General features: G+C 36.3%; 1 protein-coding gene across 4 annotated transcripts in view; it reads right to left on the bottom strand.

Annotated features, from left to right (window-relative positions):
- Positions 1 to 16,869, bottom strand: part of Eda (ectodysplasin A) — a 424,656-nt gene that overhangs the window by 261,485 nt on the left and 146,302 nt on the right. The window lies entirely within an intron of this gene.

Genomic DNA, 16,869 nt, shown 5'->3' on the forward strand with positions numbered 1-16,869 from the left:
AGAAATCAATCCAGCAGCTGCTAGACGATGCAAAGAAGAATAACAGACTGATTGGAGTCAATGAAGAAACAGGAGAGAGTGCAGATGACATAAAAAAACTGTTCACAGAAGTGATGGCAGAAAACTTCTCAAGCAGGGGAAAAGAACTTGACAGACAGATAAGTGAGGCATACAGGATTCCAACCAGCCTTGATCAAAAAAAATCTACACATAGGCATATAATAGTTAGGATTCCAGAAACCCAACAGAAGAACAAAGTTCTACAAGCAGTTAAAGAAACAAATCACATACAAAGGAAAGCCCATCAGAATCACAGCAGACTTCTCAATGCAAACCATCAAAGCAAGAAGAGCTTGGAGTGACCTATTCCAAACCCTAAAGGAAAACAGCCTCCAACCCAGATTGATGTACCCTGCAAAACTATCTTTCAAAATTGATGGAGAAATAAGATACTTTCATGATAAAGAGAACCTTAGGAACTTCATGAATATCAAACCAACACTCCAAAATATTTCAGACAGTATCCTGGGAAAAGACAATGAGGATCACAACCCCAGGAAGCCCAGCAGAATGAATCCACTGGGCGTGACAAATTAAATGCAAAGGGGGAGGATCCAACAAAGAGAAAAAGTCATGACAAGGCTTTTAAAACTTTTAACTTCATCTCCCTAATGAGTGTATAATTCAATCTTGTTATTGTACTGATTAGTATTTTTCTGATTCTAGTGTTGCACACCTTTCCTTGTGCTATACTGGCTATTTATCGTCTTCTGGTGTCTACTTTTTCATTGGGTTGTCTATTAATGAGCTCTAAGAATTCTTTATATATTCTGGTCATAGGTTATATGCATTGTAAATATGGTCTGTTTAAGGACTACTTTTCATTTTAACAATGTCATTTAAAGTTCTAAATTTTGATGGATCTCATTTATCAATTTTTTTCTTTTATACATCATGTTTTTTGTATCCTAGGAAGTTCTTGACTACCCTAAATTCATAAACATTTTCCCTTATAATTTCTTCTTAAAGTTTTATTGTTTTAATCTTTCATATTTAGGTTCATAGATGCTTTCAAGTTATTTTTATGTATGGAAATAAAGGGTTGAGGTTAATTTTTTATATACGGATACCAGGTGTTCTACTGCCATTTGCTGAAAACACTATCTTTTCCTCTGCTCTTGAATTGAGTTTATATTCTATAAAATATTAATGTTAAATAATCTTTCAAAATTCAGTGGACCATGTAGGTGTGGTTCTATTTCTAGGTTCTCTGTTTTATTCCAATGATCTATATGTCTTTCCTTACACCAACACTGCCTTGATTACTGTAGCTTTAGAAGAAGTCTTAAAATTAGGTACTAAACGTCTTCCAACACTTTTTTTTTCTTTTTCCTTTTCCTTTTCTAGGTCTTTGTACTCCTACATAACTTTTAAATTTCAATATCCAATTCTTCATTTATAGCAAGTATGCACAGACCTGAATTTTTATATATACCTTGTGTTTTCTAATCCTGCTAAATTCAAGTACAAGTTCTAGGGGCTCCTAGAGATTTCTTAGTATTTTCTCTGTAGATGTTCATTTCATCTACATATAAAGATTTTGCTTCTACCTTGCCAATCCTATCCTAATTGTGTCACTTTATTGCCAGACTATGTTTCAAAGTTTAATGGACAGATGAAGAGTAAGCATATCTGCCCTTGTTCCCCACCTTAGGGAGAAAGTATCTTCTCCATTCATATAAGGCATTTTTGCTGGTAGTACAGAGTACATATCTTTGATCTGTTGAGAAGGTTCTATTCTACTTCTAGTCTCCTGATTGCTTTTACCATGAACAGTTGTAGAATTTAGTCCGATACTTTTTCTTCAACTAGTGACAGGATCACATGGCTTTTTCCTTTCCTCTGTTAAAATGATGACTTCTGGGGGTGGATCTTCCAATGGTGAACCAACACTGCCATCCCTACAATAAAACCACTTTCTACATACTGCCAGATCTGACTTCTAATAGTTTGTTTTGTTAAACAAATTTCTATCTATGTTCATACCTTTTTCATTTATTATCTTTAGTTTTAGGATTAGCACAATGTTGATTTCCTAAAATGAGGGGAGAAGTGTTCCTTCTTTTTTCTGCTTTAAATGTTTGATATTATTTATCAGTTAAAATGTATATGAGCCTGTCGTTTTCCTATACGTAAGTTTTCAAGCTAGGAATATATTTTCTTTAATAGGTGCTATTCAAATTTTATATTTCCTCCAGAGTCAGTTTAATTAATTTGTCTTCCAAGGTACTTCTTAGAAGTTGTCAAATTTATTTCAAAAAAGATTTTTGTAATATGCTTTCTATATCCTTTTAAATTCTGTAAAATGTGTGGTAATGTCTCCTAGATCTTGATATTGCAATTTTAAAGATGTGTAATTGATATTGTGTAATAGGAAGTAAAGGTCTAAAGGAGCAAGGGAAGTGGGAGGGGTAGGGGAAAGGAAAAAAGGGAAAAGAAAAAATATGAGAAAAGGAAAAAAATGGAAGCAAAGTCTTTGCAAATAGGGAAGGCTGGAGGGGGTGAAGGGAGGGCAGGGGAAGGGGAAAAAATAAGAACCAAGTTACTCATGTAATGGTTCAAGATCCCAATGATGTATGTAACTTTATTTTTTACCTCAAATGTACCAATAAACTTAATGGGAGGGGGGGAAAGAAAGAGATAATGGACTATATTAAGTCTTAAATGTGTATCAGATGATACTCTTTCACCTCCTAAAAGAAATACATTGAGCTAAGGTAATTTAATTTTAAGCACTCAGGATCACACAATCAGTATTATATATAGGAGCGATTTCAACTAATGTTCAACTTTGCAATTAACTTGGTTAAACAAAAGTGAACTAGGTTGGGCATGGTGGCACTCACCTGTAATACCAGCACTAGGAAGGCTGAGGTAGGAGGATTGTTGTGAGCTCCAGGTCAGCCTGGTATATACAGTGAGTTCAAGGCCAGCCTAGACTACATAGTGAGACCCTGTCTCAAAAAACCAACCAAACAAACAAAAAATCCCAAATGTAAACTGTGAGCTATCAAACTTGATCAGCCATGGTGGGGCAGCACCTATTTTAGCTACTAAATTATTTACAATGTTCCCTTTACTTGCTAAAGAGATATATCTTTACTAGATTCTTCTTAGTCCAATAGCATTTACTAAGACTAAGATAAAGAACTGATATTAAATACAGGTAAGAGTCCATCACTAATTGATAACCCCTCAACCAACCCTCTGTTTCTTTGGTTTGATTAGAAATTTTTATAATTACAGTATTGGTAGACATCACATTCCAAACCCATGGCACTAGAAACCAAGAGAGCTCACCTCACACTGTCAGAGGTAAATCAGCAAATGATCTCAACCTAACACTAAAGAGCAAAGGTTACAAGAGCAAACCTCTCACTACTCTTTCCAGTTTTGTCCTCTTCTTTCCTTTATGAAAGACATAAAACACTACATTTATACTATAAACTATCTCATACAAATTGAGGCCACAAAAACTGAATAGGTTTATTTGCAGTATCGTAGTCCATTATAGTCAGTGTAACAAAGCACCATAACTATAAAGCATCCAAGACAGGATAGAAATATCTTTGTTTTTGTAATGAAATTTTACTTGAATAAAAGGAAAAATGTCCCAACAGTTAAAGTCTCAAACACAGAAATGACTTAGAAGGAGGTTATGAAATTTAATTCCTAAAGGCCCTTTAAAAATAAGTTATTCATCTTTCTAGAAAGGTTTAGGTAGAGTTGAGCCTAGAGGGAGAAAGATGGATGAGTCCTCTCCAAACCCATCCAGCGCTGTAACTCTAAAAAGGGCCTCGATTCTTCTGTACTCCACAGATGTAGTAAGATAAATGTGCTGCTTATAATTACTAACTTGACCCATTCATAGATACTGACTTCTTCCACTTGATGCTCATAAAGCATCGCTTTATGTTTCCTCTAATGTATAAAGAATGTAATTATATATCCTTTGAATGAAAATACCTGGGACAAAATGAGACAGAAAGAGGGGGTAAGCTAAGATGATTTAATTTTAAGCACTCAGGATCACACAACCAATATTATGTAAAGTAGAGATTTCAACTAATGTTCAACCTTGCAATTAACTTGGTTAAACAAATGTGAAGTAGGCTGGGCATGGAGGCACACACCTGTAATCCAATGTGACACAAAATGAGAGAGAGAGAGAGAGAGAGAGAGAGAGAGAGAGAGAGAGAGAGAGAGAGAGAGAGAGAGAGAGAAGGAGGAGGAGGAGGAGGAGGAGGAGGAGGAAATATCTTGGTTAAAAGGAAAAAATACATACTATGTGTTTAATAAAATGTCTAAAGTAATTTATTCAGGAGAAAGATAAACTATAAAAGAAAAGCTTTTTAAACTTCATTTTTCTGACAGAATTGATGGTTCTCCACTGTTTTTTCTTCCCCTTGAAATAAAAAATAATCAAGCTCAATGAGAGAAACAGTTTTAATAAGGATACATTGGGACACATATTTAGCTTTCGAAAAACAGTGCGCTTCAGGGATTAATATCCTACTGAACCTTGTAGAAATGGATGGAGTATGTATATTATTTGTATCCAGTATAGTTCTGGGAGAATTTAGGGATTCTTCACTTGTCCCTGACCTCTTCTGAGACTTTTATGGCTACTCTGCCTTTTGTTTTGCTTTGTTTTATGGAGACAGGGTCTCTTTATGCAGCTCAGGCTGGTCTTGTACCCACTATGTAGCCCATGCTGGCCTCAAACTCTGACAATCCTCCTGCCTCAACCTCCCCCAGTGCTGGGATTCCAGGCATGTGCCACTATGCCCATTGCTTTATACTTACTCTAAACCTGTATCTCAACTCCCAGCCAACTGCTTTTGCTTTTCTACCTACTCTACCCAACGACCTCATACTGTATTCTGCAGTCTTACATTTCTTTAATAAGCTACTGTCGCAGTTTAGATCAGGAATGTCCCCCAAAGGCGCATGAGTTGAAGGCTTGGTTCCCAGCTGGTTTTGCTAGTGAAAGGAAGTACAGCCTAGTAGGAGGAGATAGGTCATTTGGAACAGGTCCTTGAAGGAGATGCTAGGATCCTTGCCCTTTCCTTTGTCTCTGCTTTTGGGCTGCCATGAAATGATCAGCTTTGCTTTGCCATGATACTCTGCCTCACCATAGGGCCAAAGCCATGGAACCAAGTTACCAGGGACTAAAACCTCTGAAACCACAATCTAAAATAAATCTTTCCCCATTTTATATTGTTAATCTCAGGTATTTTTTTGCAGTGACAGAAAGCTGACTAACATAGTCTCCTATCCAAACACTCGTTTATTTCATTAAAAACACTAACAGGGATACTGTTTTAATTACTTTATAAATATCAATGCATTTCATTATCAAAACAACCTTATGAGGGAGGTTCTAATATTCTCATTTGATAAGTTAAAAATACATATGTTGTGGAGCAGAGATTAGAACCCAGGCATCTCAAAAGCACGTACATTTAGCAACTACTGTGCTACTGTGCTACAAAGGAGATAGTCAAATGATGGTTGCTATTTTAATTATTATCCTAAAGATCCCTGGTTTTCCTTTTATTAAAAAGTACAGTATTGATGTTATAATTCTTTAAAAGCAATTAGAAGTACATATCCTCACTTTATTTACAAGATACATAGATATATCACACAAACAGACCTTTTTAGCATAGTCTTTAGTAATAAGATTTTGCTTACCTCTGAGGTATAGGCAGGAACTATACAGTGCAAATAATATTTTGGATTTTATTTCTAACTACAGATTTAACAGGTGTTTCTTTGGATCCCAAGAGCCCCAGAGAAAAATTGAATTAATCTATATCACAATAAAGGCAACAAGAACATCTAAACCTCCCCTAACCCATTCCTGGAACGCCAGGTTTCTCCATTCTCTCCTGATTCAGGCAGAATTTCTTGTGCATTAGCTAACTGCTAACCCAACCACAGGAGTGAGCTAAGTGGCTTCAGTATCTTTTGAGGGGCTACTTCTCTCCTCCTGCACTTGCCTCCCTAGCCAGCAGGACAGCTGCTGAATTGCCTTTCAATTTTAGGGCTCTGCCAGTCTCACTGGGGCTTCCTTTCCAAATCATTGTCTTTCCTGATAATCCATTTTGAGTTACATTTTAAACTATCCAGTTTAAAAAGGGAAGATACAGATAAAAAGGGAAGATAATCTTCATCCTTTCCTTTGTTGTACCCCCACATTCAACCCATCAACAAGCTCTTTTAACACTATCATAAAATTATAACATAAATCCTTTCACTTTTCAACATTTCCTTTACTACCATTTGAATCTAAGGCATAATCTAATCTTTGAACAAAAGCATTGGCCTCCTAACTTATCTCTCTCCTTCCATTCTTGACCTCTTTCCATTTGTACACAGTGCAGACAGTAATCTTATTAAAGCACAATCTGATCAAGTAAACTCCAGTTTAAAATCTTCCAAGCGCTTCCCACTGTATTCAGAATAAAATCCACATTCCCTACCATGGCCTATAAATCCTACTCTACACGATTTGGCCTGTGCCATTGTCTCATACAATACATACTCCTGGGTGCTAAGCAAAGTTAAACTCTTCTTCATCTCAAAGCTTTTGAATTTACCTTTTTCTCTGGCAGAAACAGTGTTTTTCCCCTTGTGTGGATAGATCATACTCTGTAAGCCTCAGCTTATTTTTTTAATAGTGTATAACTTTATTATCATTCACTAAACATACACATATACAAAAATTAAAATTATTGAAAGAAAAGCAATGCAAGGGGAAAAAACTAAAATAATATTCGAATATAATAGAACTCAACCAAAGCAAAACTGAAAAGCACTTAAACATTTTTCCAAATAATTTAAAAAAAAAATCTCAAGCATTAACAAGACATGAGAAGATGTGATTTGTTTTAGAAAGATTTTCAAAACTAATATTGAACAAACAGTGGTCTGGAGAAAAAATTCTAATTAACTAGTAGACTCCACAGAGGCCAAATTTTTTTTTGATTTAAATTTCAATACAGTCATGTGACACATAATGGAACTATAATCTGAGAAATATTTTTATTATTTATTTTACTATTATTTATTATTAATTATTTTACTATTTTTTGTTTGTTTTTGAGACAGGGTTTCACTATGTAGTTCAGACTGGTCTTCAACTCACTATGTAACTTAGGCTGGTCTCGAACTTACAGCGATCCTCCTGCCTCAGCTTCCTGAGTGCTGGGATTACAGGTGTGCACCACCACATCTGGCTTATTTTACTATTTTTGAGACAAAGTTTTACTAAGTTGCTAGGACTGGGCTTGAACTTGTGATCCTCCTGCCTCAGCCTCCCAGAGTGCTGGGATTATAAGCATGTGCCACCAGGCCAAGCTCTAAATCTCAATTTAAATGTCATCCCCTCAAAAATGACTTTTAATGAATCTAAGTATCCTTTCCATCCCTATTATTTTTGTCTGCTACCCTATTTATTTCCTTCTTTATATTTATTACTTCTGGATACTTTTAAAGCTATTTTTGACGTTTGTTACCTGCCTCCCCAAGTAGGACTAGGACTAGAAACTGTGGGAGGGCAGTGAGTATATTTGTTCATACCTGTATCTCCAATGATGATACCTTAGAGCCTATTTGTAGGAGGGAGAAAGCAGCTACTCATCCTAGTACATGGAGGTACCCTCTACAAGAGTGTTAGACCACCTACTGGAGCACTGGCTTTCCTAAGGTTGCTACTTTCAGTTCTGTTCTGGGTATTAAGTTCTTCCCACTAGGCTACAGCAGTACCAAGTGTTTGTTTTGTTCCATTCCTAAAGGCCAGAAAAATATGGCCTAGTTCCCTTCCCACCATTCAGTGGTTGGCACCTTTCTTTAAATGTTTTTGATTCTGGTGCTGGGGCTTGGGGAAGAGGAACTTTTCATTAAAGAAAACCTGTATCTTTTCCTATCTGCATGGCTTTGCAGGAGTCAAGACCTCTCTCTATGCACTGGGAAATACTTTAGCTTCCACTTCAAGCCAGATTTTATATGTGCAAATTTTCAATTTGTAACCTCCCCTTCTCAGAAAATGAGCATACTGTAAATCATTGTTCTGTTGGGGGAAAAATCCGATAATAATAAAAGTCTAAAGAAACCTACCTATTCTCTTCATAAAATCACACCCAAGTCTCTAAGAAAACTATATTTAGAGGCGAAGTTGGGGTTGGGAGAGGACCTCGACTTCAGAGTTCTGAGCCCTAAATTCTATGTAGAAACCTTCCCTAAATTATCATCCTTAGAAGATCTGGGTGTGATTTCACCAACAGAGCAGGCCGGTTTCTTTTAATGGCCTACTTGCAATATTTCCATGGCAACCTGAAGCAAGCATGACTATTTCTTAGTGCTCACACAAAGGAAAGGTAGCTACAATGCAAAGAATGGAGAAATAAGAGAAAGACAGATACTGAGGGAGAAAACAAGGAAACAAAAAAAATAAGAAGAGAATGAGAGAAAATAAGGGATACAGAAGGGGAGGGAGTAGGAAAGGTGGAAGCTAGGAAAGGGACGGAGAGGAAAAGGGATAGAAAGAGGAGGGGAGTTTTTGTTTTAGTTTTAATGACTGAATGTTTCTGGAGCACTCTATATTTTAGAACACTGATGAGATAAGGCACCTCCATTAGTGAAGCTTTTAGTATTTTATTTGTAGGGTCTATTCTTTCTTAATGAGCAAAGAAAAGACTTTTAATGCCCAGAGAACAGAAAAGTCAAAGAAAAAAATTTGAGGTCAAAGCCATTTATTTATTTTGTCCTTTGTGATAGCTGTGATTAAAGTTTAGTTACTGAAAGGCAGGAGGCAGAATCATTAGCTGGAAAGATCACCAATCTCAAATAACATTTACTACAAGAACTGTCTTTTTACTAAAGGGTTGTTCTTTTTTGTCCCAAAAGGACTTTATTTTTGAAAATTGAATCTCCTAGACAAATGGGATTTATAAATTAATCATTTCTTAGATTTTAGCAATTAAATATATACCTGTCAGAATAGCTACCTGTCAGAATCTGTGATCAGAATGAAATAAGTGTTATCGCGAGTTGATGAAATTCCAAGGTAAAGCATAGGAACTACACATTTTACTTAGTATCTGAAAACTGCTCAAAGATCCCCATTCCTGCCTTCACTGACTCCAGGTAAATTAAATGTGATTCAAAGAACCCCATGTAGTTCTCCAATGGAAAAATCTTAAGTGATGAAAAAAATTCATCTTCTTTCTATGCACTGAAAAGTAATCCTGAAATCAAAGGAGAAAGAGGAGCTAGTAGCAAGAATGGCACTACCTATATCCCATTTAGGGGGAGGTACAGAATGAGGGGGAAGAGAAAGAGGAAAGACAATGGCTGTAGAGTAGGCCAACCTGGGGGATGATTGCTGTGCTCGTCATATTCTTTATCTTAAAATGGGGATGTACCACTTACTTTAAAACACCATTAAAATCATCAGACAAGAGGAATATAAGCACCTAGCAGCACTATCTTACCCCCCCAAAACCCTTCTAAACATCACAGTGTCTTCACATTTAAGTGAGACATCTCTTTCTAGAAGACCATTTGCTGGGTGGTAAAGACAATGGGGAATGATATCATTCCCCAGGTTAGCCTATAATACTCCTCTAGCTTCTTGCATTCTATCACCAGTCTTATCTAATGCGCAACCTTTAATTACTTGATCTCCTTGTTAATCAACACAAAAACACACTTGTAGTTCCTTTATAAAACACTGGATGTGATGGTGCATGCCTATAATCCCAGCATTCTGGTAGGCTGAGACAGGAGGATTGTAAACTGGAGCCTAGCCCGAATAACTTAGGAAGTCCCTGTCTTTAAATAAATGAATGGATAAATACATGGGCTATGAATGTAGCTCACTGTAAAAGCCCTGGGTTCAATCCCTAGTATCACACATACACATTAAAAAACTGCCTATAAGCATTTGTGCACTAGAGCTGTATATGCATTATGTAACAGTACTATAACCAAAGATCTCAGTACTTATTCCAATTATAGTATTGCTTCTCAGTACTAATTTCTGGAAAACACAAGGCTTCAGGGTCAAAAACCCAGGGTCAGAATTCCAATTCTTTCCCTGGTTTGCTATGGAATTTTGGACAAGATACCTCACCTTTTTGTACCTGTTTCCTTCCCTAAAAAACTGGAATATAATACCTACCTCAAAATTTTTGTGTGAAGATTTAATAATGTATATGGAGGGTTTAGCACAATGCCTGGCACATAAATGTTTAATGCTAGATTGCCAATTATATCACCCGAGGAGTATTACAGGAAAGCACCAATACACTTTTCCCTATAACCAACATTATATAGGGAAGGGTTGAGGGCTCAAAGCAGGGCTCCAAGTCCAGATGAGCCATCCACTTATTTTCTTCATCAGACCTTACTCATGCCACATCACCAGCATCCAAATAAGTAATTAAATTTCTCTTATAACTCCAATGATTCTGTAAATACTCTATAACAGTCTCTAAATCTAGTATCTCATAAAATGTCTTCATCTCATGTTAACATGAAGTTTAAGTTCATTGATTCAGACCAGATGGAAATGTAAAACATTTCCAAAATTAGCCACCTTAACTATTTCTAGAGCTTTATGAAATAGAAACAGGCCATGGATATTCTGTTAATGCCTGAATATTGGACATATCCACCTACCTAAATTGAACTATCCCAACAATTTTTTGAGGAATTTAACAGTATTTCTGTTTTTACGTCAATTTTTAAGAGGACATGATTTTACAGAATTACAAGTAAAATTTTCACTTGGATGGTGGTGGAGGGGTTATTATGTATAGAAAATTTAAGTGGTGCCATGTTATGACACCAAGAACAATGAACAGAAGTCAAGAATAGACTTGTTATATAATCTTAGCCATGGGAATCAGGTTCATGAACCTAACTTTGCTCATGTACAAAATAAGTGAATTGATATAGGTGATCTCTTCCATGTCTAAAAGTCTATCTTAAGTTTGAACATTAATACGAATGAATTAGAGTTCATATGTACAAAACCCAACTATACGATGTTGAATATTTAATAGGACTACTAGATGTTATGGTATGGTCCCTTTCAATACACATACCATTAAAGAATGCCTTGGCCAATTTTCTCAATGATATATCAGAAATGAAAAGAGTAACATTAGTAGAAGTGTTAATAGTGGTGTCAGTGGTGATGGTGGTAGTAGTGACAAAAACTTATTTCAGTTTCCTATCAGTCATATCCTATTATAAACACATAACAAACATTACCTCATTGAATTCTAACAACAATACTAAAAGGGAAATTGTTTTAGTTACTTCCTTATTGCTAGGACAAAATACCTGACAGCCACAAGGTAAAGGAGGGGAGGTTTATTTTGTCTCACAGTATGTGGAGGATTCAGTCCATTGCTGGCTGGTTCTAAGACAGGGCAGTGAAGAAACAGTTTATGGCAAGTCAAGCAGGAAGCAAGAAAGATTAAGGGATCAGGAGGGTTACAAACCCCTTTGGCCATGCCCACAGTGACCCATCTCTTCCCAGCAGGTTTCACCTCCCAACATCACACCCAGCTATAAACCCATCAGTGGACTAATTGAGTGATGAGTATCACACACCCATGATCCAGTCACCTGCCAAAAGCCCCAACTAGGAGCACATGAGGCTTTGGGAGACCATCTATATATAAACCATAAGAGAAGTATGCTTATTATCTCCATTTTGTAGAGGAGAATTATGAGGCACACAAATCTGAGATGATTTGCTTTAGCCACTAGAGATCCAAAATTCAAACCTACAGTCTCAGCTCTAATCAGGAATTAAAAGGAAAACACTGTATTATAGACAGCCAAGTTAGGTAGAAAAATTGTAGGCAGTCAAATAGGGCTAGGCCCTTGAGCGAGTCAGTGCAGAGGATGGAACACATTAAAACTGGGATGGAGGCGCATTTATTGAAGGCCAGGCTTCAAGGTAAACATGGAGTGACCAGGCCTACATACCTCCCAAAGGTTTAAGATAATTGGTATCACCTGGTCCAATAAAGTCTAGATAGACATCAGTCACCCAGGTGGATGACCAGAACCTCCTGATTCATCCCTTCTTAAAAGGGTCTTTGTTCTTTCTGTGTACACTTGCTAGGAGACCTGCTTTCTAACTGGATCAATATTACCTAAGCGGCTATACTTGTAATCTTATTGGTTGGTCATAGTTTTGACCCACATTGTACTCATCTCTTGATTTTTGTACCCACCTCATGATTTTGCTCTATGAAACTTCTGTGAAGTGGGGTCCATGGCAACCCATTTTGGGTCCCCTCCTGTCTCTCAGGAGCTGTCTCTCTTAATAAATTTTTCCAACTCTTAAGCTCTGTTCCTTAAAATTCATTCTTCAATTTCGGGGAACTTGGACTTGGTGTATCTTGACATCTAGCAGGTTTGGCGTTATATTATTTCCTGTATAGAAAATGGACTGGGAATCTCATTTCTAGCCAAGACATAGCAAAAAGGAACAGATTTTTCCTCTTCCCTTAAACAACCAGAAATTGGGGGGGGGCATTTTTTTCAGATATTATACAATAATTAGCCAGAGACAGTAATCTCCGAGAAAAGAGCTACAAACAAGGCAGGCGTAATTAGGGCCTTACCTTTATGGTATGGAGGAAATTTCCAGCCATACACAAGGAGAAGGAACACAAATAGAGCCTAGCGGTTTCAATGAGTCTAAGACATACAGTGAAGTTCAGATAGGCCAAATGTGGCTTAAACCTGTAAAAGAGAGTACAGAAGACAAGGAAGCTGTGGAGAGAGCAGGAGCACCAGAGATCTGCAGAGCAGTCCCTGTGAGATTTTACATGATTATCCTTAATCTGCATAAATAAGCATGACAGGGGCATGACAGGGAGCTACTGAAAGCTGGAGAAAAGAATCATCAGAAAAGAGTAGGAGGAATGACTTCTAGGATAGTGGCATGAGGTGCTGGGCCAACTCTCAATCCAGTTAAATAACCAAAGTTAGTAAAAATGATTATGAAGCAAAAATCATTACAAGTTTTCAGAAACTGTCCTGAGGGACACAGCAAATGAAGAAACATTTATTTGAGAAATGTTTACTAAACTTTGTTAAGAGTAATATCAATCTGCAGCATTTAAGACACTCCCCTGTTCCCCACTCCCATTTTGCCAATCTAGTGTGACAGAAATTAAAGTCAAGAACACAGAGCTCCCTTTTCCTCCAGTTTCCAGACTAGGAATACTGTGTATTTGGTACAGGGCAGAATGCCAACATTTGTCACCTACCCCCAAACTTCTGTTTGAGAAGCTCTAATTCAGATAGGTGCAACTGAAAGGTCTGAGACCCCCTTTCCTCTACCAGTCAGAAGCTGCTCAAGGCATACTTGACTAAGGTTACTGGCTCTCAAATACCCTTAACCCAGCAGGGGGACAGAAAGGCCATAAGAACAGAGTACTCCATAATTCTCTCCTAGGGAAGTGACCTGATTGAGAAGAGAGTATGAGAAAGTTTAAACCTGGAGTGGAAAATGAGAGATTTTGTAGTGTGTACTTAAGAAGGGGGTGATATCTGCATAACCACATTTATCACAGAATTATTCATCAAGTTATTAACACAGTCTAGATTCCCATCAATGGAAGAACAGATAAAGTGCAATGTGTGTGTGTGTGTGTACACACACACACACACAATGGAGTCTTATTCATCCATAAAGAACAAAATCATGTCATTTGAATAAAAATGGATGGAACTGAAGATCATCATGTCAAGCAAAATAAGCCAGTCTCAGAAATACAAGTACCATATTTTTTTCTCTCATATTGTAACTAGCTCCCTCCTGTCCAATGTTCTGGGTCCTTGTTTGGGGGCAAGGAAGCTTGAAGTGGACAAAACAGAAAGCAGCAAGTGGTGGGGAATGGCCAGATGCATCTTTATTAGAAAGAATAAAAATAAAAGCTCTCCATTTGTCAGGGGAGTGGTTCCACAATGTAGACACTGTGGAAGTTCAAGCTCAGGGGTTTTTATACAATTTTTGGTACCAGTAAAAGTGACAGAAAGAAAAGATATTCCTGGCTGCAGGTAGCAAATAACAAGCAGAAAGCTAGCTGTTTTATTAGCATTTCACTTCCTCCAGGGCTTCTCCCATTTCTTTGGGAACTTGTTCTTCTTCTGTCCCATGTACTCCATTAGGCCCTAATAGTCAAGTTTGCTTAAGCTAATTATTCAGGCCTTTTGGTATGTTAACTCACTTATTCCTGAACTTTTAGTTTACTTCTGGTTGACTCTTTAGGACTTGTGCCCTATCTGCCTAACTTCTTCTATCTCTAGGCTTTCTTATCTAATCTGAGGAACTGTGGCATGATAGTAAAAGGAGGCCTATTAAGGAACAATTAGATCAGGGGAGGGAGAGGGGGAAGGAAGTTAAGAGATAGGGAGGGTAGATACAATCAAATTACTTTATATGCAAGTATATAAAATGTCATATTTAATTTTTACACCTAATATACTAATAATTATAATTTAAAAAGGGCATGTGAGCTGGAGATGTAGCCCAAAGTAGAGCACTTGCCTACCATGTGCAAGGCTCTGAGTTTAATCTCTAGCACCACAATCAATAAAAAAATAAAAATGTAAACTATATCAGTAGGTCTCAAGTAGGACAGAACTGCAGGAATATGTTGCCCTTCACACTAACCTAGAAGAGATTAAGGGTAAGGAGAATGTGGTTTTGAAAAATCATTCTATTGCTGGCCACTTAGGTTTATTTTCTCACTGCTAACAAAATTAAAGGAGCCCATACATTTTGGTGAATGATTGGGAATATGTAGATATGTAAATTTAACAGCAGCACCAGGGAAGTGGGTAAGAACAAGCTATAATGAGTGAGGTAAGGAAATGACACTAAGTGATCAATATATAAGAGGAAATGAAAACAACCATAAATGGCAATAGGAAGATTAATACAATAATCTATATAAATACGTACTTGTTCTCCCCCTTTATCTTCTTGTCTTGCTTAAAATACATGTCATATAATGTAATACATAATAATTTATTGCTACATTTGTGATATATAAATGTAATTTGTTTAATAATAGTATACAATAGAGGTATCTGGTAGTAGTTTCCACATTGCACTGAAATTACGCTAATAATAATGTGAAATAAATTACAACAAATTAAGATGTATATGCAGTAGTAAACCCTAAAGCAACCAATACAAAAGAATGTTAAATATATACAGTTATAAAATTATAAAAGAAATAAAAATATTACACTGGAAAATACTTATTTAAAAGTTCAAAAGAAAGCAGAAGGACAAAGAGAGGAACAAAAACAAAAGGCATATATTAAACCAAAATAAAGTAGCTGATGTAAATTCAATATATCAGTAATAGGAAATATGATTGGACCAAATAATGCAAAAGAAGATAGTCAGACTATAGTTAAAAATAAAATTCAACTAGTAGAAGTGGTGGTGCATTGTTGTAATCCCAGAGGCTGAGGCAGGAGGATTGTCTGAGTTTGAGGCCAGCCTTGGCTAACACTGTGAGTTCAAGGCCATCTTGAACTATATAGCAAGACCTTGTCTCCAAAAGTCAAAAATAAATAAATAAATACAATTAAAAAATAAAATTTATCTATGCAGTCTATATGACTCCAACTTTAGATTCAAAACCACAAATTGGTTGAAAGTTAAAAAAAAGAAAAAAGATGTATCATATAGACTTTAGCAACCATAACAAAGTTTGAGTGACATCATTAATGTCAAACACTACAGACTTTAAAACAAAAAAAAAAATTTACTCAGATTGAGAGGGACACTATATAATGATAAAAATTATATAATGATAGAAGGATTACTCCATCAAGGAGATATACCGATTATAAGGCATGTATGTACAAGAGACTCTAACATACATGATGCAAAATCTAAAGAATTATAATAAATATACATTTCAAGAGTAACAGCTGGAAATCTATTACTTCATTTTTGATAATGAATAAAACAAGTATTCAGAAGACTAAATATTTGAATAAAACTATAAATGATACAGACCTAACAGACATCAATATAGCATACCACACCAGAACACCAGAATATATATTCCTCTCAAGCACACATTGAGCAGTCTCCAGGTTATACCATCAGCTATACCATGAAACACACCTCAATAAATTTAAAGGCACAGAAACCATACAAAGTATGTATTCTAACCACAAAAGAATGAAATTAACAATCAATAATGAAAATAAATTTGGAAAATTCAAACCTATAGACATTAAAGAGAATACTCTTAAATAACCAATGGATCAGTGAACCAATGAACCAATGAACAAATCACAATGGACACTAGAAAATATTTTGAAACAAATACAAATGATGGCATGACATATCAAAAATTATGGGATACAGCTAAAATAATGCTTAGAGAAAAATTTACATTTATAAATGTCTACATTAAAAAAGAGGAATCTCAAACCAATAAACCTCTACCTTGACATAACAGAAAAAGTACAAACTAAACCCAAACCATGCAAAGGAAAAGAAATAATAGAGTTGGACAGAGATCAGTGAAATCATGAGTAAAAAATTAATATGGAAAAATAAAATTAAAAGGACCAGGGATGTAGCTCAGTGTAACATCCCTAGATTCGATCTATCCTCAGTACCACCACCACCACCACAACCATTATAACCATCAACACACACACATAGAGGAGTCTTGCATCAAGGTGAGTGTCCTGTGTTTTTATTCTCTTCCAGATTTTCCCTGACGGTAGATC

Source organism: Heterocephalus glaber, unplaced genomic scaffold (genome assembly GCF_053883595.1).
Source record: "Heterocephalus glaber isolate CG9 unplaced genomic scaffold, H.glaber_assembly_v1.0 deba00001790, whole genome shotgun sequence".
NCBI classification, from domain to species: Eukaryota; Metazoa; Chordata; class Mammalia; order Rodentia; family Bathyergidae; genus Heterocephalus; species Heterocephalus glaber.